Raw genomic sequence first — 26358 nt, 5'->3', positions numbered from 1 at the left:
GAAGACATTTTGAGCAAAAAATGTCATATAAATATATTTTCTATTCTCAATATTTTCAGGGTCACACTAATTTAAAGTTGTTTGTAAAATACGTTTTTTCTTTAGTTTGAAGGTAAAAGAATAATACAAAAAATAGAGAGCGAACCATTCAGAAGTATATTTAATTGGCAAGTATTATGAAGCTAAAAATGTGCTGTGACAGACATCTTTTTCTATTTTTAACTAGAAAATTACATTATTGTCACAACAATTATTACAAATCACACCACTTCCATTGACTTAATATTATTTGCAGTTCAATTTTTCATCCTAATTTACAGTCTTATTTAAAACACATTTTAAAAAATGTCGCCGTCCGCTTGAGTACACTTGGCCGCACGCTTGTGAACGGCACTCGTCGCTCTACGTAACTGCATACGGCTATCTTTGATTTCCGTAGCGCTCGCGCTGGCTGCTGACTGCACGCTGACCAAGATCACGCGTTCACAGCAATGCGTTCCAATAACGAAACGTAACTCTGTAAATATTGAGAATAGGGCCCATGTTTATATGACATTCTTTGCTCAGAATGTCTTTGGAAATAAGCTCCGTAAAGGTTGGTAAATTTTCGTGAATAACCCTGTATAGTATACATTAGTTTAAAGGCATACAGACCGACAAAGTGAAATCTCGCCTGGAATGGCTCACCAGGCGAGTAACAACGAGGCCTTTGCCCTTCACGGGCCGTAATGGCTAAATTCATTCATTCATAATACAAAGTACTTATATTATAAGGGTTCTGCACAGACGGCACACTGGTCCCGTTAACTCAGGTGGCAAGCACGTTTCCTCATTAATCTTTTTCAATCCTCCTCCAATAGTTCGCATATATTCCTCAATTTTAGTTAATATGGTCGTTCTATACTGCACATTACTTACATAGTCAAAGGCACCGATAACCGAAGTACTGGATTCGATCTTGTGCTAGGTATCTACTGTAAAATTAATTCAAATATTGTTTGATTAGCTCCAAAGGCTGGTCCACAATACACCGAGAACGGAAACGACAATGAGAACAAGAACGGAAATATTGTTAAAATGTATTTAAATGTGAGCATTCACAATTAACCCATTGATTAAAGTTCACGTTAACACTTTGTTTGTTAAAAACATAAAATTACTTAGTCATACGTTAAAAAGTGTTAACATTTTAAAAAAAGGTATATACCTTGGACAGACGGCCCGTTTCGACGTGATGTCACGTCTTCCTCAGTGTCTCCTGAACTACTGGTGATCTTGAATTCTGCGATGTGCATTTGTCGATTGTAGGGGTGGGGGTGTGTTGCTCTTATGGTGGGGGCTGGTTGTTTGTGTGCAGAACACATTATCAACAATAATCATGACTACAATAATATAGAAACAGATATGGAAATTTTACACATCACACCAAAAAGTTCACAGTTCAACATCCTAGAACAATACGAAATATATAAACATACAATAACATACCCACAACATATACTTAACACACAATTACAGTTCAATACCCACACATTATTCGATGTCATGATACGTCACAACACACAAACAACCAGCCCCCACCATAAGAGCAACACACCCCCACCCCTACAATCGACAAATGCACATCGCAGAATTCAAGATCACCAGTAGTTCAGGAGACACTGAGGAAGACGTGACATCACGTCGAAACGGGCCGTCTGTCGAAGGTATATACCTTTTTTAAAATTTTAACTCTTTTTAACGTATGACTGAGTAATTTTATGTTTTTCACAATTAACTATTATGAATGCTCACATTTATATAGGCCTACATTTATTTTTACATTATTTCCGTTCTCGTTCTTGTTGTTTTCGTTCCCGGTTTATTGTGAACCAGCCTTAAGTGAATAGGTATGGATGCAAGAAAGATCATGTTAAACTTTAATATGAAACACATAGTTTGCGCTGTGTTTTTCTTCTTGCTGCCGCACCTGTCCCCAAATCCTCTGAGACCGACGGATTCGATTTGAAGTTGAAAAACGAGGCATATTGGTGAGAGTAATGAAGAGAGAAAGTGACCCGTTGACCTATATCGACTGTTGTGAGGAGTCAAAGGTCACACAGGTGGCAGAATAAACTTTCATACACGTGTGTTTGTATGGATTCGTATTTGGACAGAAGTTCAAATGTATAATTTGTCCCTCACGTGTCCGTAAAAATATATTTCGAACAAAATACCGGTATACTTCAGTTGTAAGACATTATTGCGAATCTTTTGAAATATATGATTTTTTTATTTAATAATTAAAAATTGTGTTGAAAGAAGATTTTTATTCATAGCACATGAAAGGAAATAAAATTAGTCATTATTGTAAGAAACCATTTCATTTTTGTGTTGCACTTTCGAGACAATAATTTTCTTTACGTCTTTATTTTTGTTGACCTGTTACCAACTTGTAGAGAAGTAATCCTGTCATAAATACAAATGTATCCCCTATTTCGCTGCATTCATTAATTGAAGATAGGCCTATGTAATCAGTTTCTTATATCTAAATTTCTGGTGGAGACAATAAGAACTCTGAAGAAAGATAACGCTATTATCCCTAAGGTAATTTCATGTTATAATCAATAAAAATTGATAAATCTTCCATAAATAAATGCGTAGATATAAAAAGTTACTTAATTCTTCCTCAAACGTAAGGAATGCTATTCCTGCTGAATATATATTTTCATCACTTGCGTCCACACCTGTGGAGTAACGGTTAGCGCGTCTGACCGCGAAACCAGGTGGCCCGGGCTCGATTCCCGGTCGGGGCAAGTTACCTGGTTTTTTCGGGGTTTTCCCTCAACCCAATATGAGCAAATGCTGGGTAACGTTCGGTGCTGGACCCCGGACTCATTTCACCGGCATTATCACCTTCATCTCATTCAGACGCTAAATAACCTAAGCTGCTGATAAAGCGTCGTAAAATAATGTACTAAAATTAAAAAAAAAAATCAATCACGTGTCGTATAAAAATAATTGTCATAAACTTGTCACGACCTGATCTATATCTCGCTTCAATTAATATAATACACTTTCTTCCACTCTATTAAAATGAAGACAAAATGGACTCATTGTAACATATTTCACGTAAGTTAACGTTGTTCAGACAACCACTCGGGTAGATAAATCCCTTGTTGTCGATAAAGATAAAGAAAAGTGACGCTACTTCAATGTATACTGCATTGTAGAATAGTGTGCACAGATCGTAGTATGGCCGATTCTTTAATAGTACATTGTGCAACGAGCCTATAATGGTAGTAATTAAGACGCGAGCATGTTTGTTTATGAAACGAGCGCAAGCGAGCTTCATAATTTTCATACGAGCGTCTTAATTACCATTATAGGCAACTTTCATACGACTTTTTTGCTCGACCATATTTCTAACTTGAAATTATTCATAAGTGTTCATGCTATGGTTATGTAAGTGAAGATCGGAACTGACCTGAATTGTGAGATGTGCGCAGGCGCGAAAGTATTGATTTTTTCCGAGGCACGAATGTCATTGACCTTGATATAATCTAGAGAATAACATGAAGATTAGTCTTGATATAACCTGGAAATTGATTTAGAATTGAAAAACGAGATGACAGATTGAATTTATTTGAATATTATTTACAATTAACGCTAATTATTATAGTAACAGAACATAACCTTCTGCGACAGTGTTGGATTTCCAGCCTCCGTGATTTTTTCGCTAATTATCTTTCGATTGCATATCCGAGAGTAATTGATACTTGCGGTTTTATAATGGTACAATGGTGATTTCTCATTGGCTGAACAACTGAATTATAATGAATAGGTGTACTTTAATGAGGTGCATTAAAGTGCTACTACCAGGTGTATAATTACTACATTTCGGCGTGGTCGAGCATAAACAAATTTTATTATTTTGCCTACTTTGTATACAAACACAGTGGTGAACCTGCTAATATACCTACGATTGTTATCCTCTCATTAGTCGTTTTTGGCTGTCTAGTGGTTGCTATGCTCAAACGCGGCAGAAGCCGATGAATTTTTCAATTTTTAGCATGGCTTCTTTTGGAAGGAATGTAAAGCTAGGAGGTCCTTGCTGGGAATTTAAAAATACGAAGAAACTTAGAGAATTGCACTACTTAAAAAGTTAATCTTGTAAAGACATAAGAATTACTGTCTACCTTACCTGCAAGAAAAATAGCTTTGGAGACTTGCTTCACGATGATAAGACCTTATGTGTCGGTGTGTGTATTTGTGCCAAAACAACAGAACAGCAGTTATCTAGTCTCACACACTCCTTCCTCGTCGAATTTAACACCTCGTGACTTCTTCCTCTCTCAGTAACTCAAAAAGGCATGGACTGGAAAGATTCAACGATATTCCTCCAATTGAAACAATCGCAGGATGCACTTTTATTAGTTGCTACAAGCAAACTTTCAGAACTTCTTCCGGCAGTGCAGTGGTTCGATTATGGAATTGCCCGTCACAAAGACTACTAGGAAAGAATATGTGAAAGCTTTTTATATAAAGAAATATAACAATCTGTAAACTTTCGAATCAATCCCCGCACACTTAAACTCGCAATAAAGGCTGGTTCACAATAAACCGGGAACGAGAACCAGAATGAAAACGAGAAGCAGAGGACGTGAATATGAAAATGTTTGATTCACAATGAACCGAGAACGTAGACGACTATGCAAATCGATATACATGTCAGTAACGATATGTAAAGTCGATATTACGCATTCTGATGTTATTTGTGTATAATTGACCAATGGCGTTCTCTCATGAGTACAAGGCAGCCAACATAAACACAGGTTAACCAACTTCGAAATTTCAACTGAAACATTTCATTAGGTACGGTACTATAAATACGCCCATGCATCTTTATTATCACAACCTATTTTAAGTCTACCATAACGTAAAATAATTAGAGAAGAAACATTTGTAATACAACAAAAATGAACACAACATTAGTTATTGAATTGAAGCGTGAATATGTAGTGTGTAATACAACCAATACAGTAATAAAATATGATTCACTTACGATCGGTGTTCAAAGATGCAGCTATTGAGACCCACGTATTCTCCTTCATTTTCTCATCTTTATACGAGGCGCGTCGCTTATCGTAAATGCGAGAATTTTCCTCAACACTCAATATTAGAATCTCATCAAATAAAACTTTCTCTTGCACAGAAGAAAATATTACATAGGTTATGTCACGGTCTTCTTGCTACAAAATATACGACGACAAAATAGCTTTTAGATGGCAATAGAATGAACCTAGTGGGCTGTGATCGGAAAGTGAACGCCAAAGTTGAAATGTGGCGAACTCTCCGTTCCCGATCCCGGGATCCGGCAAGCTTTTCGTTAATTGTGAATGCTCAAATTTAAATGTACATATTTTAACAATTTTACCGTTTTCGTTTTCGTTCCGATTCTCGTTTCCGGTTTATTGTGAACCAGCCTTAACTATGGATATGTTCTCGGTATTAACTTTCGTGATGTCATGTAATACTTGGGTAAGTTTAGTTAACATCCGAGAGAAATTTTGAATTTTGCCAAATTTATGTTAGCCAAAAGTGTACATATCCCTTTAAGACACACATTTCCTATTCTTTTATGTTACATTTGTCCGGTCCCGCAAAATTTCGTCGGGAATTTAAAATGTCCTATAGTCAAAAAGTGGATAATTCTGAAAGTAGCTGTAAACATCCCTTGACTATTTCGTTTATATGACGTCATTCCATTTTCGACCAATGAAGTGTAATGAAATTTTGAATTCCAACCAATCACAGTCAGACTTTGCGATAATTTCTGCAGCTAGATTTATCGCTATCAATTTATCGCATGGTCGTTCTTTTGTTTAGTCGTCGCCAACTGTTTTCCCGTAAATTGATGATCATGAATACATTAAGATGCAACTACACGGTTAAACTTTTCTTTCAACTTTAAAGCAATGAATGCAAGATTGATATTGAATATTAATTAATATATTTACGCATTGAAGACGACGTTCAAAACGGCGCACCATGTAGGCACAAAATCTTCATGCATCTTAATTGAACGTACGTTTTAAACTTGATTCTTTCAATATTCTTCCCAGATTGCACGCATACGCGATTGGAATATTGAACTGTGTAGATGCAGCTTTAGTTCCGTTACACACTACAGCGAGAATGCGTTTGCCGAGCTATAAAAATGCTTTCGTGTAGCACTGATTGTAAGTAACGGTCGAAATAAGGCACAGCTGACATTGGTCCTGCTTCCACAGGTAACTTAACCTATAATATTGTAGCCTATAACATTTGTATTTTGTGAGTGAAATTAAACAGTTAATAGAAAGTCAGATGTTCGAATTTATGTAACATCATCGCATATCAAACCCGAAGACCTTGCATAGTAATAATAAGATCTTTGATCAAACTGCCTTCCGTACGGCGTAATAAAATTTGTGTTTTAATTAGGCTATCTATACAGAGATGGCTTTACTGTGTAGCAACATGTCTCGCTGTGAATACATAAGCATTGGTATATCTGTCCCCACTGTTACTGTTAAATTGAATTATGATTTCAGCAGATAATTAAAATGAATTTATTTTATAATAATAGGAGAAAAGTGCAGTACATGTAATTAACATTGTTAAACTTGTATTTCGCTTTTCGCAATTGGCATTACTGAATGATAACATCGAATTTCTTTACTGCAATAATCGATATTCATCTACGAGTATTTAACTTCACAATGTCTGAATAGGTTAAGTATTCGTGAATAAACAATTATTAACATTTTGTGATCAAATTTTAGGGATATATTATTTACATTTTTATTTTATTCACGAAATAGTCCTAATAAATGTCACTCTAGGTCTGAGATTTCCCAGATAAATCCTCTCGCTTCGCTCGTGAATTTGTCGGCTAGATGTCAGACCTCTCGTGACATTACTAGAGATAATATCTTCATGAAGATGGTACTACATTACCGCATTCTCAGCGAGGAACACATTCTTAAATCACGTAACACTTGTGAAGAATTTCCCAGTAATAACAAGTGTCAGCGTTTCAATGCTAACGATACTTTCACTGCCATAATTAGTACGTAACTTACTGTGTTGTAGCTTTCGTGGAACCTTCCTTCAATTTTTAAGTCATGGAAGCACTGTTTCCTTCATGAGACGTAGGAAATGAAAAGTTCTCAGAATGCCTGCTGTATGCTACAGGATGAGGATACCACGTATATCGTATATAACTTTGTAATATGTTCCCACACCAATCAACCAATACAGGAACTATGGTGGTCGAACTTGAAAGTGCGATCATAACTTCCAAAAGCTGCCGTTCACTCCCTCGCCCACACAAAGATGTGTTTGTGTAGCTAACTGAGGCGTAACTCCTGTAATGCCATACACAATTTTCAATGCAGAAAATACACGATATAACAATATATTTCACCAAGACAACGGAACAATTTGCAACCAGAGCTTTATTTTACATTCAGAGCGGAATGTGTAGCATTTTATCTTTTGTGTTGGCGGGAGCTGTGCAAACCAAACACAACGACTATTGCGGTCCAGTAGCACCCAACTGCGTGCATATTAAGTTCCAGATACAGCGTACCTCAGGATCGATATCAGGCGATAGAGATTTTGTATACTGATCCAAGAAATATAATCGCTTACTTGCTAAAGAACTGAGTTGTTGCAAAACACACAAAATATAGAATATGAAAGTATGTGTCATCTTCATAATGCCGCGTCTGAGACTCAAGTGCTAGCACGCTGGTCTTTCATCCAGGCGATCTGCGTTCGATTCCCGATCAGAATCCTCGGTCAGATCGTGAGGGAATTTATGGTGCACAAGGCAGATTTTCAGACTATTTTTATCGGGGTACTCCAGTTTTTCCTCTTTCATTCCACTAACACACCTCCTCCCCCACATTTCAGCTAGGCATATAATCTGCAGTAAGCATAGTTAAAATAAGCTGGGGTAATCGTATGCTGACAGGACCTGGGTTTATATAGTATGACGTGTTGCAAATATGTTTCTTCCGACTGCACTTCTTCCTATAAATTTGTCAAAAAAATTTTTTAAATCCACCTTTTCAGTAATATCCTCATGTGGCACCTGACTAGCGATTGGTGGGACGATTAAAGTGGACAGCAACAATGCAGCCTTACTTATTTTAAAACAACTTATTTACTGATTTGAACAATAAATCCATCATGTATCACTTGTAACAGATGATGGTCATAATGGATTTGATATAATAATAATAATAATAATAATAATAATAATAATAATAATAATGATAATAATAGTAATAGTAATAATAATAATAATAATAATAATAATAATAATAATAATAATAATAATAATAATAATTACTTTTTAACTTTCCTCTAGAGTATGCCATTAGGAAAGTACAGGATAACAGAGAGGTTTTGGAATTGAACGGGTTACATCAACTGCTTGTCTATGCGGATGACGTGAATATGTTAGGAGAAAATCCAGAAACGATTAGGGAAAATACGGGAATTTTACTTGAAGCAAGTAAAGAGATAGGTTTGGAAGTAAATCCCGAAAAGACAAAGTATATGATTATGTCTCGTGACCAGAATATTGTACGAAATGGAAATATAAAAATTGGAAATTTATGCTTTGAAGAGGTGGAAAAATTCAAATACCTGGGAGCAACAGTAACAAATATAAATGATACTCGGGAGAAATTAAACACGGAATAAATATGGGAAGTGCCTGTTATTATTCGGTTGAGAAGCTTTTATCATCCAGTCTGCTGTCAAAAAATCTGAAAGTTAGAACTTATAAAACAGTTATATTACCGGTTGTTCTGTATGTTTGTGTAATTTGGACTCTCACTTTGAGAGAGGAACATAGGTTAAGGGTGTTTGAGAATAAGGTGCTTAGGAAAATATTTGGGGCTAAGAGGGATGAAGTTACAGGAGAATGGAGAAAGTTACACAACACAGAACTGCACGCATTGTATTCTTCATCTGACATAATTAGGAACATTAAATCCAGACGTTTGAGATGGGCATGTAACACGTATGGGCGAATCCAGAAATGCATATAGAGTGTTAGTTGGGAGGCCGGAGGGAAAAAGACCTTTAGGGAGGCCGAGACGTAGATGGGAGGATAATATTAAAATGGATTTGAGGGAGGTGGGATATGATGATAGAGAATGTATTAATCTTGCTCGGGATAGGGACCAATGGCGGGCTTATGTGAGGGCGGCAATGAACCTCCGGGTTCCTTAAAAGCCAGTAAGTAAGTAAATAAGATGAAGAAGAAGAAAGAGAAAGAGAAGGAGACAAATTCTTGCGTGAGCTCCTGCCCCACGAGTCCATATAACTTGGTTTCACTGTCTATGACCCCATCGGGAATCGAACCCGCGACCTTTCGTCTTGCAGACCAACAGCTTAACTTCGACAAAATAGTGAATATGAAATCACATATCGGTCAGCAGACATTTGATTTCTTTATCAGGGTTGAATGTCGTGAGGTAAATGTAACAAACTGCGTCTAGTTGGACTGCCGAGTTCTCTGCTATAAACGACGATATTGGTCGTTAAGACGAGGTCAACAATCTTATAAAACACGGTCCAAACACCCAGTTGGAAGTAGCTGCTGTTTAACTTGTTCATCCAGAAGATGGACATTCTCAATGTAAATACATCGCCTTTTATTATCCTTCGACTGTCCTTTGGAGAGCAACGTCACAATAACACTTAAGAGGTCTCGCGTACCATTGAATGACGTCAAGGAAAAAGATACGTAGGTGGTAGAGAATCTCCGGGAAAACATCTTGTGAAGATGTTATTCTTATGCAAAGCAATCTTTGTTAGAAAACTTACTGAATGTTCCAGACTGCGGTATTCCCCACATGTGTCCCTAAAACTCTAAGGTTCTGCAAGGAACCATTACCTACAAATCCTCCAGAGGGACGTTTGTATAGGTTTTGGTTTTGTGCTGAAGGAATCTGTTGTATTCTACGGTGGAAACCTGCAGTGGAGTCTTATTGAATTTCGACAATATAAGTAACCCAGTTTGTTCACTTCTCTCTTCCCTAGTCTTCTACATTCCCATATGTGCTTCAATCCAATAATTTTTTAAAACCTACAGTATAATATACGTATTTATTTATATTAATTAACAGAATGTTGGATAGCTTTTGAGTTATGAATTTTTTTGTGTGTATTATGCCTATCATATCTTCAATATGGTGCAAAATCACTTCCCTATCTTTGATAGATTGTCTGATAAAAATAAATTCATTTAAAAAATGGTAAGATATCAGTATTCTCTTCTAACTTACTTACTTACAAATGGCTTTTAAGGAACCCGAAGGTTCATTGCCGCCCTCACATAAGCCCGCCAGCGGTCCCTATCCCGAGCAAGATTAATCCAGTCTCTATCATCATGCCCCACCTCCCTCAAATCCATTTTAATATTATCCTCCCATCTACGTCTCGGCCTCCCTAAAGGTCTTTTTCCCTCCGGTCTCCCAACTAACACTCTACGAGTATATGCATTTCTGAATTCTCCCATACGTGCTACATGCCCTGCCCATCTCAAACGTCTGGATTTAATGTTCCTAATTATGTCAGGTGAAGAATACAATGCGTGCAGTTCTGTGTTGTGTAACTTTCTCCATTCTCCTGTAACTTCATCCCGCTTAGCCCCAAATATTTTCCTAAGCACCTTATTCTCAAACACCCTTAACCTATGTTCCTCTCTCAAAGTGAGAGTCCAAGTTTCACAACCATACAGAAGAACCGGTAATATAACTGTTTTATAAATTCTAACTTTCAGATTTTTGGACAACAGACTGGATGATAAGAGCTTCTCAACCGGATAATAACACGCATTTCCCATATTTATTCTGCGTTTAATTTCCTCCCGAGTGTCATTTATATTTGTTACTGTTGCTCCAAGATATTTGAATTTTTCCACCTCTTCGAAGGATAAATCTCCAATATTTCCATTTCGTACAATATTCTGGTCACGAGACATAATCATATACTTTGTCTTTTCGGGGTTTACTTCCAAACCGATCGCTTTACTTGCTTCAAGTAAAATTTCCTTGTTTTCCCTAATCGTTTGTGTATTTTCTCCTAACATATTCACGTCATCCGCATAGACAAGAAGCTGATGTAACCCGTTCATTTCCAAACCCTCTGTGTTATCCTGAACTTTCCTAATGGCATATTCTAGAGCGAAGTTAAAAAGTAAAAGTGATAGTGCATCTCTCTGCTTTAGCCCGCAGTGAATTGGAAATGCATCAGATAGAAACTGACCTATACGGACTCTGCTGTATGTTTCACTGAGACACATTTTAATTAATCGAACTAGTTTCTTGGGAATACCAAATTCAATAAGAATATCATATAATACTTCCCTCTTAACCGAGTCATATGCCTTTTTGAAATCTATGAATAACTGATGTACTGTGCCCTTATACTGCCATATTTTCTCCATTATCTGTCGAATACAAAAAATCTGATCAATAGTTGATCTATTACGCCGAAAACCGCACTGTTGATCCCAATAATTTCATCTACGTACGGAGTTAATCTTCTCAAAAGAATATTGGACAAAATTTTGTACGCCGTCAACAAAAGTGATATTCCTCGAAAGTTACCACAGTTGGTTTTGTCCCCCTTTTTAAAAATAGGTACAATTATGGACTCCTTCCATTGTATTCTCTTCTAACACAAAATAAAAAATATTTATTAAGGAATGTAGTTGAAAGAGCATGATATTGTAAACATGAGTTTCAGCCATGAAACAAAAGAGAGAGAACATGAAAAAGTTAACAAGTTTATGAGTCATGAGGAAAAGGGTTCATCACTGCACAGTGAACTGCCACCATTTTGAATTTTGAAAAAAAAAATATATATATATAAATCTATAATTTTTTTTTAAATCGTAAAATTATTTTTTTAATATAGCAGAAGGACAGTGTTTTACACATACTAATTTTCATTATTGTGCAAGATACAGTAATGGAGAAAAAAATGTTAGTTCCAAAATTTTACTGCTGTAAGCTGTACCTAACCCTTAAGGCGAGTTGGTCGTTATTGGGTGAAAAATAATTGTAAAAGTAGGCTATCTTCAAGCAGTGATAAATATAACACTATCTTATCAGAGCTCTTTCCTTTTTTTTTTTTTTTTAGTGATGTGTGTATGTACATCAAGCTTTAAAATGAAAAAAGAATGGTTACTCTAGAGCAGTGGTCGTCAGCACTCGCTGAAATGTGCAAAGGTTAAGCGGAGCCGTCCCGTATACCGTCGTGCAGCAGGAAGAGGTTCAGAGCATACCCGCTAGCAGCTACGAGTGCACCATGGTGCACTGTGTTCTCCGCGGGTAAGAGACGCTAGCCCCAGGGTGCTCTGTGCTGACGACCCCTGCTCTAGAGTAAATCTTTATTCTTAAATTATTTTTTGAATTTAAACATATTTTTTTTTATAAATTCATTACATGCCAGTGATTAGGTACACTGTATTCACTCATCATATCACACATTGAATTGAAATTTTAGCCACTTACTGCTAATACAGACGTGGACAAATTATTAACAAAATTGACGATTTTTATGATAATTCTGTTTACAAAATTTGACTTTTCAATTTAAACTATAGTTGACAATTTTGCATATTTCCATCATTACAGTAGACAGAAATATGTAAAAATGTCAACTGTAGTTAAAATTGAAGAGTCAAGTTTTGTAAAAATATATAATAAAAATCTTCAATTTAGCTAATAATTTATAAATTAGCAAAAATGTCAACTGCATTGAAGAGCCAAATTTTGTAAAAATATAAAACAAAAGTCTTCAGTTTTGCTAATAATTTGGAAATATCCAAAATGTCAACTGTAGTCCAAATTGAAGAATCGAATTTTGTAAAAATATACAATAAAAACCTTCAGTTTTGCTAATAATTTGTAAATATGCAAAAATATCAAATGTAGTCCAAATTGAAGAGTTAAATTTTGAAAAATATACAATACAAATCTTGAATTTGGCTAATTATTTGGAAATACACAAAAATGTCAACTGTAGTCTAGATTGAAGAATCATATTTTGTAAAAATATATAATAAAAATCTTCAATTTTGCTAATAATTTGTCTACGTCTGTAGGTACTAAAACACACCCTACCAAAATTATTAATATATCTACAATATTATGGGTATATACCAATCTTCATATTCAGTGACCTGCATAAACTACTGTACTGGTCTTTTCTCTCCAGATTCATTGTGTTTTAAGGTACGCAGAGAACATATCTGCTTTGTCAAGTCTATATTAGAGCTCTCAATTAGTATGTGTCGCTTGTCCTTGCATTTTTGAACCCAAATTCAATTGATATGACAGTTTTCCTTAAAATTTCTTTGCAGCCACAAAACCTGTGTTCTTTCTGACAAAACCAGTGCAGCTTGCTTACGGTTGGAATTGCTTTCTTTACTCGCAATATTCTTGAAATTTGCGTCTTGTTATACATTCACCATTAAAATGGGACACACTCACGGACCGGAGAACGCGAATTCGATTATGCGCAGTTTTCAAAACATACAGAGGTGAGCCTGCCTGGAGAGAGATAAAAAATAGGTTGGAGCGGCCAAATTACTCTTCAAGGAACGACCACTCTTATAAATTGAGGAAAAGAAGACAGAGGACGGACACTGGAAAGTTTTCTTTTCTCAATCGTACTATCAGGGACTGGAATGCTTTACCTGCAGACTTACTAAAGGCTTTACCATTAACCAAAAATGTATTTAAAAATATACTTAAGGACTTTATTAATAGACGGTAGTATATTATACATACTAGTTAAAGGGCGTAATTGATATCTTGTTATTTGAAGTGTTCTATCAATGAGGAAGTGTGTTGTGTCAGTGAAGTCTATTGTGTAAGTGAAGTGTGTTGGTGTCAGTGAAGTGGCTGTGCAAAGTATTTTTAACAGTGAAATGGTTAGAAGTGTTAGTGAAATCAGGGTAAAATCAGTGTAGTGAGTGAATGACAGCGAAATAAGTGTAGTGCTGAAAGGTACTTGTGCAGGTATAAATCTGTCATACTCGTGGGTCTTAGTTCGAACTTAAGGTTAAGATACAAATTAGATTTATTTTAAATGTTATTTTAAGTGGTCATGCTTCATTTAATTTTGTGCGAGATCGTGCGTATTTGCTTGGTTTCCGCACAAAACCAATCCGCGGAAAGTCTAAAATTCCACATTCAGTATTCCCAACTTAACACACATAACAATTTCCCTCTTCTCACCTCTTAAGTGACATATTGATTTTACTGCTTTAGGCTTTTAACATATTACTTTTAGAGACGTTCAATATAGTAATAATTATAAATTGGAAACTTACCACTGCAATTTCACCTAAATTGCACTGTTAATTATTGTTTTTAAATATTTGCAAAAATTAAGTAAACTCTACAACTCCACTAAAGTTACTGCATTCGTGATGCAAGTAACATTAAGGAAGCCGTGAAAAAATCAACAAGATTGCAGACTCATAATAATAATAATAATAATAATAATAATAATAATAATAATAATAATAATGATTTATTTTAGCTGGCAGAGTTAAGGCCGTAAGGCCTTCTCTTCCACACAACCAGCAAAAAGTGTATATACATATGCATGAACTTACAAAGAATTCAACAAATTGATTTAGATGAGAGTTACATGTATACAAGAGTTATTTACGAATTAAACAACAAAATACTATGAACTATTAATTAAACACTGAAATAAACTGGGTAGCAGAATTAAACTAAAATACATAGTATGTTAATATATTTCAAATTATATTAGATAATAGAAAGAGATTATTATGAGACAATTTTGAAAATGCAGCACAATCAGGATGATGTCTAAAGAAAAAAAGCAACAGTGTAGTCAGTAATATTTTAAATCAGTATGATTGGAGTGAAATGCTAATAAGGTTATCTTTTAAGCTGTTCTTAAAGGTGTTTGTTGTCTTGCAGCCCCTAATACTTTGTGACAAGGAATTCCATTGACGCGAGACTGGGGGAAAAAAAGACAGACGTATATCACGGCCTGCTGGAGTATAGTAAACACAGAAAACATTTTAAAGCAACGATGTTGAAGATAGATATTTTTGCTTTTGCAAATTTACCGTCATTGAACAGAAACGAAGATGGAGATTTCATTGCAACTAATTAGAAATTCCTCTTTCAGGTATGTAATAAACGATCTTCGCACAAAATAATGTACGATACACGAGCGGTATGTTTTCTTTCAATTCTCAACTACGTTTCGCTTTTTCAAACTTTTCCTCGAACATGAAAACTTCAACATACCGCTCTTGTAACGCATATTACTATAGGATGCTCTTGTTATCATTATTATTATTATTATTATTATTATTATTATTATTATTTTTATTATTATTATTTAACATTATTATTAACTATTGATTTTTATTAGTTGTGTTTATTATTAATTGTCATTATTGAGTGTAATTAGTGACCACTGCCACCGGGTATATATCCATTTGCAGTGTGAATACATACATACATACATACATATTTATCCATAACATCAAGAACAATTTTATTTCCAAGTGATGTTTTACGTGTCTTTGTAGTGGAATACTACAGCCTGCTTCTTCTGCGCCTAACCTTCTTTTCGTATTCAGCTAGCAGCACGTACTGTTGTTTTCTTTACATGTCCCAGCGGTCCCAGCGGTGTTACAAAATAGAATCACATTGTATATCATACGCTTGTCTTGGCCACGCAGTTTTCTTTCTTTAGTCATGCGCACACAAAAAACTCTAGACTGGAGAGATGGGTAAAAAAAGCTGGAACAGTTTATTTGAAACTGTTTCACAATTGAAATTGTTTCGTATCGAAATCGTATCGAAACAGTTTCGTGATATAACCTGTTCCAACTGTTCCAAAGAGAGTTACACTGCTCCAGTGATCACTTCAACGTTCCACATGGTTCCAAGAGATAAACAGTTCAATTTATAAACAGTTTCCTCTTCTTTGCTGTCTGCAAAGGTCACGTGTAGCGCTATCATTGACCTCCAATCGAAAGTACTGTCGGTGACTCAGGAGAAGACGAGAGCGGACTGAGGAGGAAGGGATGTGAACAGATAACGTACGACAACACGTCAATATTTGTACTGCAGTAAGCGGAAACATTAGGTCTCCTTGTGTTCAACTCAGCTTTAATTTCCATACGCATTGTTACTCATGTTTCCTGCACAGTAATAACCTGGCTACTGGGATGCTTATCTGAGCGATGTTTATAGTAATCAACAGCGATAGTCAAGAAGGTCACATTCTTGCCCTCGTCTTCTTCGGAGTAACGGACAGTAGATATAATGCTATCAATTCTCCACACGGCCTTCGTGCAACAGTGGCCTATGTAGGATCGCGCAATTTAATTTTACGAATCTAATTCCCTAATAAATCTGATATTAATTATTAGTTGTCCATTGATGGAGAATATGTTCATGGTGCCCTGACATAGTGTTAATTATTAATATACCGCGAAAAATATCATCGGCTAATGTCATCATTATTAAACTCTACTAGGGTTATATGCGTTATTTTGACTAAAATCGATTCATTTTGAATTGTAGTTATGTGCTGTACCCTTAACAGTAACCTACGAAAACTGTCTTTCGTCGTCATAATAATAATAAGCTGATTTAAAGACGATTCAAGGGCCTTGAAACATGTTCCCGAAGCAGGTGAGAGAGTGAAACAGTTGGAACAGTTGGCAGTGATGTACGTATTGAAGAAATCTGTAGTGACGTCACCACAAGGTCACAACAAGAGTGTAATGTGTCAAACGAATAGGAGCGGTAATGTAGACGTGTGTGGTGTCAGCGAAAGAAATGAAGGCAACGCGAGACAACAGCTGGGAAAGGTTAATGTGCAAAAGAAAGTCGATAGGGATAAGGCGGAGAGCAGCAAGGATAAACCAGCATACAATCTAAGGAAATGGTGTGTCAGTGGAATGAAGGATTAATTAAGGGTGCAGTGAATATGGGTGAATAGTGTTTTAGTATGAGAAGGGTCATGATGAGTAATTTAATTAGTAGGAATGAGTAGGACGTATTGTAATATAGGAAGAGTAGAGAAGCTAAAAGTAGGACTAGACTAGATAGGTATCAGTAGGACAAAAAAAATAATATAGATAGATGTAAAGCAAATAATAGAGGGTAGGCTTAGTTACAGTACAGTAAATGATTGTAGTGATATGTTAAATAAGTTGGTCTGTGAAAATGATGAATAGAAAAAGTAATTGTTACGTTGTTATTAGGAATAGGAAATAGTATAAGGTAGGAGTAGAGGGAAAGAAGGAATATTTAATAAACGCAGAAATATAGGAAGTGTGGTGAACGAACATGAAAAACTTAGTGGGTGAACATTAAATGATGAAGAGATGTCGGTCATTAACATCGAGTATTGTACAAGTTGGTCCTGCTGGCCCGAATACTATATAAGTGAAGGGCCAGCAGGACCAAAAGTTTGAGTGAGAATAAACCATACCATACCATACCAGTTGGCAGTGATGTTGTAAACATATTCTTATGAAACTGTTTCTTTGAAACTGTTATTTTGAAACAGTTTCGTTCATGAAACAGTTACAGTCGAAACTGTTTCTTAAAAAGAACAGTTTATCCCATCTCTACTAGACTGGCATCACACGCGACTGTACATGGTGAGTAAACACTGTTAGTACGAACGTTCCCCGCGACGACATAGCGCTTGGTTGGACTATACGTCGTGTTGTTTTCATTACAATATGTTTTTTTTGTTACGAACTGATCATTGCCTCCATCAGCTATACCCACTGCTCTGCTCTTTCCCTCGTTCTTGATTATTTTAACGTACCGTATATTTACTTTTGTAACTAACGAGCAGCCTCGCAATACATATAGCAAAGTGTAGAGATAGAGGACGGAAAACATTAACGTATGTAATTACAGAAGTCCGTAAACACAGGAATAAAATTGATTGTCGAAGTGCCCTTGCTGTATAATTACAGCCAAATCCATTACAGATCGCAGTTGCTGGAAATAAAACTTTGATTGCCGTACCCTTTAGGATAAATAACCAAATTTTAAAGGCAAACGGAAATATTATCAGTCTGATATGGTCCACACGTGGGAAATATTGTTTTAATCGCACCGTACTTGTAGCGGAAATTAAATTTTGTAATTATAGCGAACGTCCTGCTGTGGTGCTGAAGTTCTAGCGTATCCAGTTCCGGGTTCGATTTCTGGAACATGGCTGGAGACATCTGCATTCTGATACCTGAAACATTAATGGAATTAATCGTGTAAAGCTATCGATTTGTGATGTGAACCAAATTTGCATAGCTTTTTAATTACTTAACTTCGTAATCACGAAGAAAAGAAGATTGAAGACCTCAGAGTTTCAGTTGTGCTACTATAAACTGACGCTGCAGTAAAGGAAATAATACGTCTCAACTTGAAACTTCGACAGCTTTATAAAATATAATAGATTTTGGGGTTAGACGGAAATGTTACTACTACACCAAGATGCAATCCGAAACTAGTAATGCTGTTTTAATTTTTATTTTAATACTTTACACTTGAGCTACATTAGGCATTGCAGCCCGAAAGAGCAGAAGCTCGTGCTCGGGCGCAGTTCAGATCAGTTATACAAAATATATCACAAAATTAAGAGAGTTCATTGAGCTCAATAACATTAATAAATGGTAAAATACATACAGCATGTAATAATAGGGTCTATATACAAATAGAAAATACAAAAGTACATGAATATTAGAGTATAAATTTTTAACTCAATTAGCTTAAACAATTAAATAATTAATCTGATTTGTTTCTTAAATCTGTGTGTGTTAAGTGTACTTAGCTCAGGGTAAGCTCTAATTAATGCATTATATATTTTGGGTCCAAAATTTCTGCTGTGTTTTAATCCAGCAGTTGTGTGGCATTTGGGAGTATTTAGAAAGAAACTGTAGTTTTGTCTCGTCTGGTATTCATGAGGATCAAATTTAAATTTATTGTGGTTTTTATGGAAGTAAATCAGCAATGTTTGTTTATAAATTTGTTCTAGATTTGATACACCAAATTCCTGAAAAATTAATTTCGTTGGGTAATCAAAAGGATTGTATAGACAAATTTTGATAATTCTTTTTTGGAGCAAATTTAAAGGATGGAGAGTCGATTTTGCCATTCCTCCCCAATCTAAAATACCATACTGAATTATTGATTGAAACAGAGCTAAGTACACAGTACGCAGAACATAAACAGGTAAATAAGAGCGTAGAATGGAAAATTTGTGGGTTGTTTTACGCAGTCTGCTACAGAGGAAGAAGATATGCTTGTCCCATTTTAAATGTTGGTCAATAATAATGCCTAAATATTTAACTTGTGAGAATATACTCAAAGCGTTACATGAGCAAGTAGGTAGGTTACAATCATGTATTGTTATACTTCTGTTATTATTCATTTTTAGTTGTTCAAGGCCATGTGACGTTAATGAAAATGGTATTAATTTTGTTTTAGAAACGTTCAAAGAAAGTAGGTGAGCATCCAGCCACTGTTAGAATTTTGATAAGTTCCATTCTAACTCGAACCGCTAAATACAGGGACGTCATTTTATTTTTCCTTCAATTTTTATTGTACCTCAGTTTTTTAATGTACTTCACTCCCACCCCTTCTACTAATGAAGTTCAACTGTCCTCCACACAGATCCAAGACCGCATATACAGTCATAGTAGCCTTACGGTCATAGTGAACAGTACGTTCCAAAAATATGTTCGCGTTTTCCAGTGACGAAAGAGCTTTCAATATTGAATCATTTTCGCACAGGTACTGTCGTCCATTTGCCTACGTCGTATCCCAGCTTCCCCCACCAGCTTTTATTCGCCAGCTAGTGGCTGGGCTGTCTTAGCTCTTTTCTGAAAACATTCATTTCTGTTAGGAACTGGACGTCTACGTAATATTATACAACTGTTTAAAATAACTTAAATAAAAGGGCCTCGTTAAGTAATTAACTTCACGTGATTTCCTCCCTTTCTACCACCCTATGACATAACCACTTGGACGGACAGTAGATAGTATGTCTGAGTGATTTTATCTTTTCGGATCGGGCAGAAGTGAAGATTGAATTTACAGTACGTAACGTACTCTTTTATAGAGTAGGTACAGAATTATTTAAACATGAGTTACTAGTACGAAGAACGAAACTGGTAATTGGGATTAGGTACAATAGTCTATAGTGCGATAATATGCACATTAGAACTGAAGCCTGTATCGAAATGAACGCCCACCATTTTTAAAAATGTGTTTAAATATCCATATCATGATTATTTTTCAATTTAACTTCATTCTCTATATCGTACGTTAATGTGCTGTAGACAGTATAATATACACTGCATAATGAATACGTCCGCATGGACAGCTCAGTTCGTGAGTAAAAACACTCATTGTTAATACTGTACTGTATTTTTATTAAACAAAAACCTAATGAAAATGATCAAACTCAAAATTGCGATATTTCCTAGTTTACGTAAATGCATGAACTACTTTTCTTCCCTCCTATACCTAGTAGAGTGATTTGTTTGTATATTATGCCAGTATCATCGAACTCCAGTCGTGGAAGGGAGTAGCAAACGGCCTTTATCCAGAGGTATAGGCAAGTTAATATTAAAAATGTTAGTAAAAATAAAATGATGTCCCTGTATAACCACAGTATCCCAGCATAAGAATGCAGAGTACCAGAACATTTCTCAATTGGATGCTATTCTTACCAGAATTTGAATGTTATAAGTAAGTGACGAGCGGCATGTCTGGGACAAGTTCAGCGAACCTGCGAATGTGACTGTTGCGTTGCCTGCTATGCGTACAGACGCACTCACGGTCCGCTGGTGTTCACGCACAACTCGTTCGCATTTCATTCCACGAGTCGGTTATCACAAAGCAACATCCAGGGGATTACACACCATCGCCTTCATTAGCGAGAAATATCTGTTACTGGATTTGCGAGACCCGTAGAGGTGTTGCCTCTCTTTAAAATTGACTGTGAAAAAAGCTGTGAACAAAACAACAAACTGAAATGAAGGAATTGAGCTATTTAGAATTTACGAGCAAATACGCGGGACAGAGAAGATCGAAATCATAATAGATAGACTATAATAATTATTGGTTGGGTTTTTTCCGACGGTTTTCCCAGCCGTAAGGCAAATGTCAGGTAATCTATGGCGAATCCTCGGCTTCATCTCGCCAAATATCATTTCGCTATCACCAATTTCATCGACGCTAAATAACCTTGTAATTGATAAACCGTCGTTAAATAACCAAGTAAAAAAATCTTTAAAATTCCCAACAATATCCCCAACCGACACTACATTTGAGACTTTTAAATTACTTCTTTCAATCTCACTCATATTACTATCACTTCCTCCCCTATTTTCACAACCCGACTCATGGATTACCTCCTTCCCATCACTCGTCTTTTTTCCTTTACCCATGTTTCTTGCGCCATAAAAGATAGTCATTAAAAAGTAAAAACTTTCATTCCGAAGTATTTTATAACATCTATAAATAAAAAAATATAGTAAATACAATGGATTAATTTGAAACCTTTATTCAAAAATTATATTTGATAATATGGATAATTAGTAGACTTTTTTATACATTCAGGAAATTACAAAAATTAATTTTGGACATATCTTGAAGCAGTTACTGCAACAAGAATTATCAACAGTAATCTCAGTAGAGGGTTTGATTTTATCGATAAATCTACGAGTGGAAAACGAGCAGATTTATCTACAGAAAATCAAAATTCGAGTGGGATTTAATTGACTATTACACGATTAGAAGAAATTATATGAAGATTAGAAGTAACGAAGTACTCCAGTTCAATAAAATATTAATTGACTTACGAAAATACAAAACTGTCTTCAAATTTGTACCATCTCAACATTATAAATATTACGCTAGTAGATGGCAGTAGTGTGTTACGAATGGCTGTTTTCTTATCAGTTGTGCCAACTATGGAATCTTCATTGAACTCTGTGGACGGTTACTGGTCAAGAAGGCTTTGTTGATTGAGTTTCATTTTTATTAAAACAGTTCCATTTCACTTCAATTATCCCGATCCCAGTAATCAACGTCACTTGACAGATGATTTTCAATAAATCTTAGTATTAAACAATCTCTGATACGTGACTATTCATAATATCATATAGCAGAAGCTATAACATAACCTAAATAATATAAACGAGTGTTAGAAAAGTTTTAATTAGGGATGATGAAATAAACAAGAAACGTTTTAATTAACGATGATGAAATAAAAGATAAACATGAATAATTTTAAAAGAAACAATTATTGAAAGTACAATTTTCAAATTTGAATGTTTTAGTGGTCGGTGGTTCAGTTGATGTTATATTGGACGTGTGCGTAAAAGAAGTGAACTCGTTGATGTACATGGTGTATCCCTCAACTTATTCAGGATTTCCGAATGGTGCTCTTCATTTATTTGTAAATAGGGTTTCAGGGAAGATGCATAGCTATGACGAGTGATCTTTATTAATTCTTGTTCTCGAATGCCAATGCGAGTCATATTTAAACTGCTGTGCATCGACTGGAGTGGTTTGTAATTTTCTATTTTTTGACGTCCAGACCAGTGCAGTTTGAAATGTTGGCAAACAAAGAAACAAATGCTAGGGTAGTGATAAAATTAAACAAATGCTGGGGACGCGATAAACGTAAATAAATGCTAGGGACGCGATAAAATTGTGCGATAAGCAGCCATGATTGGTTGAAAGATGTCCTTTCGTACCGTTTTATTGGCCATAAGTAGTGTGACGTAGTAAAAGTGTGATAGTCAGTATAAAGTGGCAGAGAAATTATCACTCTCTGGAGACAGAAATGATGAGTATTGACCAAAAGTTTATTTTCCGAATAGAAAAATTTCGTCTTGCTATTTCAGTCATGTTGAGTGAAATAATTTTCCCAAGACAAACATCGAAACGGTTAGAATACTTTAAATGCATTTGAAGTTTTTAGTTGAAATAGCGTAAGCGAACAGACATTTGCGCCACATTATTATCGTGGCATACACTTTTCATTAACCAATTAACTAGCAGCACGCCTGTGTTTTGGGTTGCATGCTTTTAAAAAGTAAACAACATTTTACACTCAGTATTTTTTATAAAATATCTGCAGGAAGCATTTTGCGAGTTTGTAATCGGATTTAGTACTTACTATGGGATTTTGATATATAGTGAATGTAACCTACTGCCCTAGATAAAATTTATGACCTGCGAAGTATTTGAAATGGTATAATGCAATCCCTTTGGTGTAAATCAATACTCTACTCAGAACATTGGCATGGACTTATATATCACGACACTTGTCATTGATCTCTGTTTACAGACTGTTACACTTTTACTACGTCATACTACTTTTGACCAATAAAACGGGATAAAAGGATGTCTTTCAACCAATCATGGCTGCTTATCGCACAATTTTATCGCTTCCCTAACATTTGTTAAATTTTACCGCTTCCCTATCTTTTTTATCGCTTCCCTAGCATTTGTTTAATTTTACCACTTCCCTATCTTTTTTATCGCTTCCCTAGCATTTATTTAATTTTACCGCTTCCCTATATTTTTTTATCGCTACCCTAGCATTTTTCTAATTTTACCGCTTCCCTATCTTTTTTTATCGCTTCTCTAGCATTTGTTTAATTTTACCGCTTCCCTATCTTTTTTTTATCGCTACCCTAGCATTTGTTTAATTTTACCGCTTCCCTATCTTTTTTATCGCTTCTCTAGCATTTGTTTAATTTTAGCGCTTCCCTATCTTTTTTTTATCGCTACCCTAGCATTTGTTTAATTTTACCGCTTCCCTATCTTTTTTATCGCTTCTCTAGCATTTGTTTAATTTTAGCGCTTCCCTATCTTTTTTTTATCGCTACCCTAGCATTTGTTTAATTTTACCGCTTCCCTATCTTTTTTTATCGCTTCTCTAGCATTTGTTTAATTTTACCGCTTCCCTATCTTTTTTTTATCGCTACCCTAGCATTTGTTTAATTTTACCGCTTCCCTATCTTTTTTATCGCTTCTCTAGCATTTGTTTAATTTTAGCGCTTCCCTATCTTTTTTTTATCGCTACCCTAGCATTTGTTTAATTTTACCGCTTCCCTATCTTTTTTTATCGCTTCCCTAGCATTTGTTTAATTTTACCGCTTCTCTATCTTTTTTTATCGCTACCCTAGCATTTGTTTAATTTTACCGCTTCCCTATCTTTTTTATCGCTTCCCTGCATTTGTTTAATTTTACCGCTTCTCTATCTTTTTTTATCGCTACCCTAGCATTTGTTTAATTTTACCGCTTCCCTATCTTTTTTATCGCTTCCCTGCATTTGTTTAATTTTACCGCTTCTCTATCTTTTTTTATCGCTACCCTAGCATTTGTCTAATTTTACCGCTTCTCTATCTTTTTTATCGCTTCCCTGCATTTGTTTAATTTTACCGCTTCCCTATCTTTTTTTATCGCTTCTCTAGCATTTGTTTAATTTTACCGCTTCCCTATCTTTTTTTTATCGCTACCCTAGCATTTGTTTAATTTTACCGCTTCCCTATCTTTTTTTTTATCGCTACCCTAGCATTTGTTTAATTTTACCGCTTCCCTATCTTTTTTTATCGCTTCTCTAGCATTTGTTTAATTTTACCGCTTCCCTATCTTTTTTTTATCGCTACCCTAGCATTTGTTTAATTTTACCGCTTCCCTATCTTTTTTTTTATCGCTACCCTAGCATTTGTTTAATTTTACCGCTTCCCTATCTTTTTTATCGCTTCCCTGCATTTGTTTAATTTTACCGCTTCTCTATCTTTTTTATCGCTTCCCTGCATTTGTTTAATTTTACCGCTTCCCTATCTTTTTTTATCGCTTCTCTAGCATTTGTTTAATTTTACCGCTTCCCTATCTTTTTTTTATCGCTACCCTAGCATTTGTTTAATTTTACCGCTTCCCTATCTTTTTTTTTATCGCTACCCTAGCATTTGTTTAATTTTACCGCTTCCCTATCTTTTTTTTATCGCTACCCTAGCATTTGTTTAATTTTACCGCTTCCCTATCTTTTTTTTTATCGCTACCCTAGCATTTGTTTAATTTTACCGCTTCCCTATCTTTTTTATCGCTTCCCTGCATTTGTTTAATTTTACCGCTTCCCTATCTTTTTTTATCGCTTCTCTAGCATTTGTTTAATTTTACCGCTTCCCTATCTTTTTTTTTATCGCTACCCTAGCATTTGTTTAATTTTACCGCTTCCCTATCTTTTTTATCGCTTCTCTAGCATTTGTTTAATTTTACCGCTTCCCTATCTTTTTTATCGCTTCTCTAGCATTTGTTTAATTTTACCGCTTCCCTATCTTTTTTATCGCTTCTCTAGCATTTGTTTAATTTTACCGCTTCCCTATCTTTTTTTTTATCGCTACCCTAGCATTTGTTTAATTTTACCGCTTCCCTATCTTTTTTTATCGCTTCCCTAGCATTTGTTTAATTTTACCGCTTCTCTATCTTTTTTTATCGCTACCCTAGCATTTGTTTAATTTTACCGCTTCCCTATCTTTTTTATCGCTTCCCTGCATTTGTTTAATTTTACCGCTTCCCTATCTTTTTTTATCGCTTCCCTAGCATTTGTTTAATTTTACCGCTTCCCTATCTTTTTTTATCGCTACCCTAGCATTTGTTTAATTTTACCGCTTCCCTATCTTTTTTATCGCTTCCCTGCATTTGTTTAATTTTACCGCTTCTCTATCTTTTTTTTATCGCTTCTCTAGCATTTGTTTAATTTTACCGCTTCCCTATCTTTTTTTTATCGCTTCCCTGGCATTTGTTTAATTTTACCGCTTCCCTATCTTTTTTTTATCGCTTCCCTGGCATTTGTTTAATTTTACCGCTTCCCTATCTTTTTTTTATCGCTTCCCTGGCATTTGTTTAATTTTACCGCTTCCCTATCTTTTTTTATCGCTTCTCTAGCATTTGTTTAATTTTAGCGCTTCCCTATCTTTTTTATCGCTTCTCTAGCATTTGTTTAATTTTACCGCTTCCCTATCTTTTTTTATCGCTTCCCTAGCATTTGTTTCTTTGTTTGCCAACATTTCAAACTGCAAATTCTTTGCGGTACTATAAAACATCCTTTGCGATCGTCACACAACACACAGGACTTTTGGTCACGTGCTCTAGAAATTCAGGACTTTCGGGCACATGTTTGTTCTGTTGCCGTGGACACAAAGCGTGTTTGTATTCAATAGACTTTCACTTTGTAATGCCCCCAGCATCC

At 35.5% G+C, this 26358-nt stretch overlaps 1 protein-coding gene across 1 annotated transcript in view; it reads left to right on the top strand.

Moving 5' to 3' along the window:
* The window catches only part of LOC138708721 (uncharacterized), a 470957-nt gene that overhangs the window by 321200 nt on the left and 123399 nt on the right, over positions 1 to 26358 (top strand). The gene's annotated exons all lie outside the window — the stretch shown is intronic.

Source organism: Periplaneta americana, chromosome 11, assembly GCF_040183065.1.
Source record: "Periplaneta americana isolate PAMFEO1 chromosome 11, P.americana_PAMFEO1_priV1, whole genome shotgun sequence".
In the NCBI taxonomy this organism is placed as follows: Eukaryota; Metazoa; Arthropoda; class Insecta; order Blattodea; family Blattidae; genus Periplaneta; species Periplaneta americana.
This window is presented reverse-complemented; position numbering and strand designations above follow the sequence as displayed.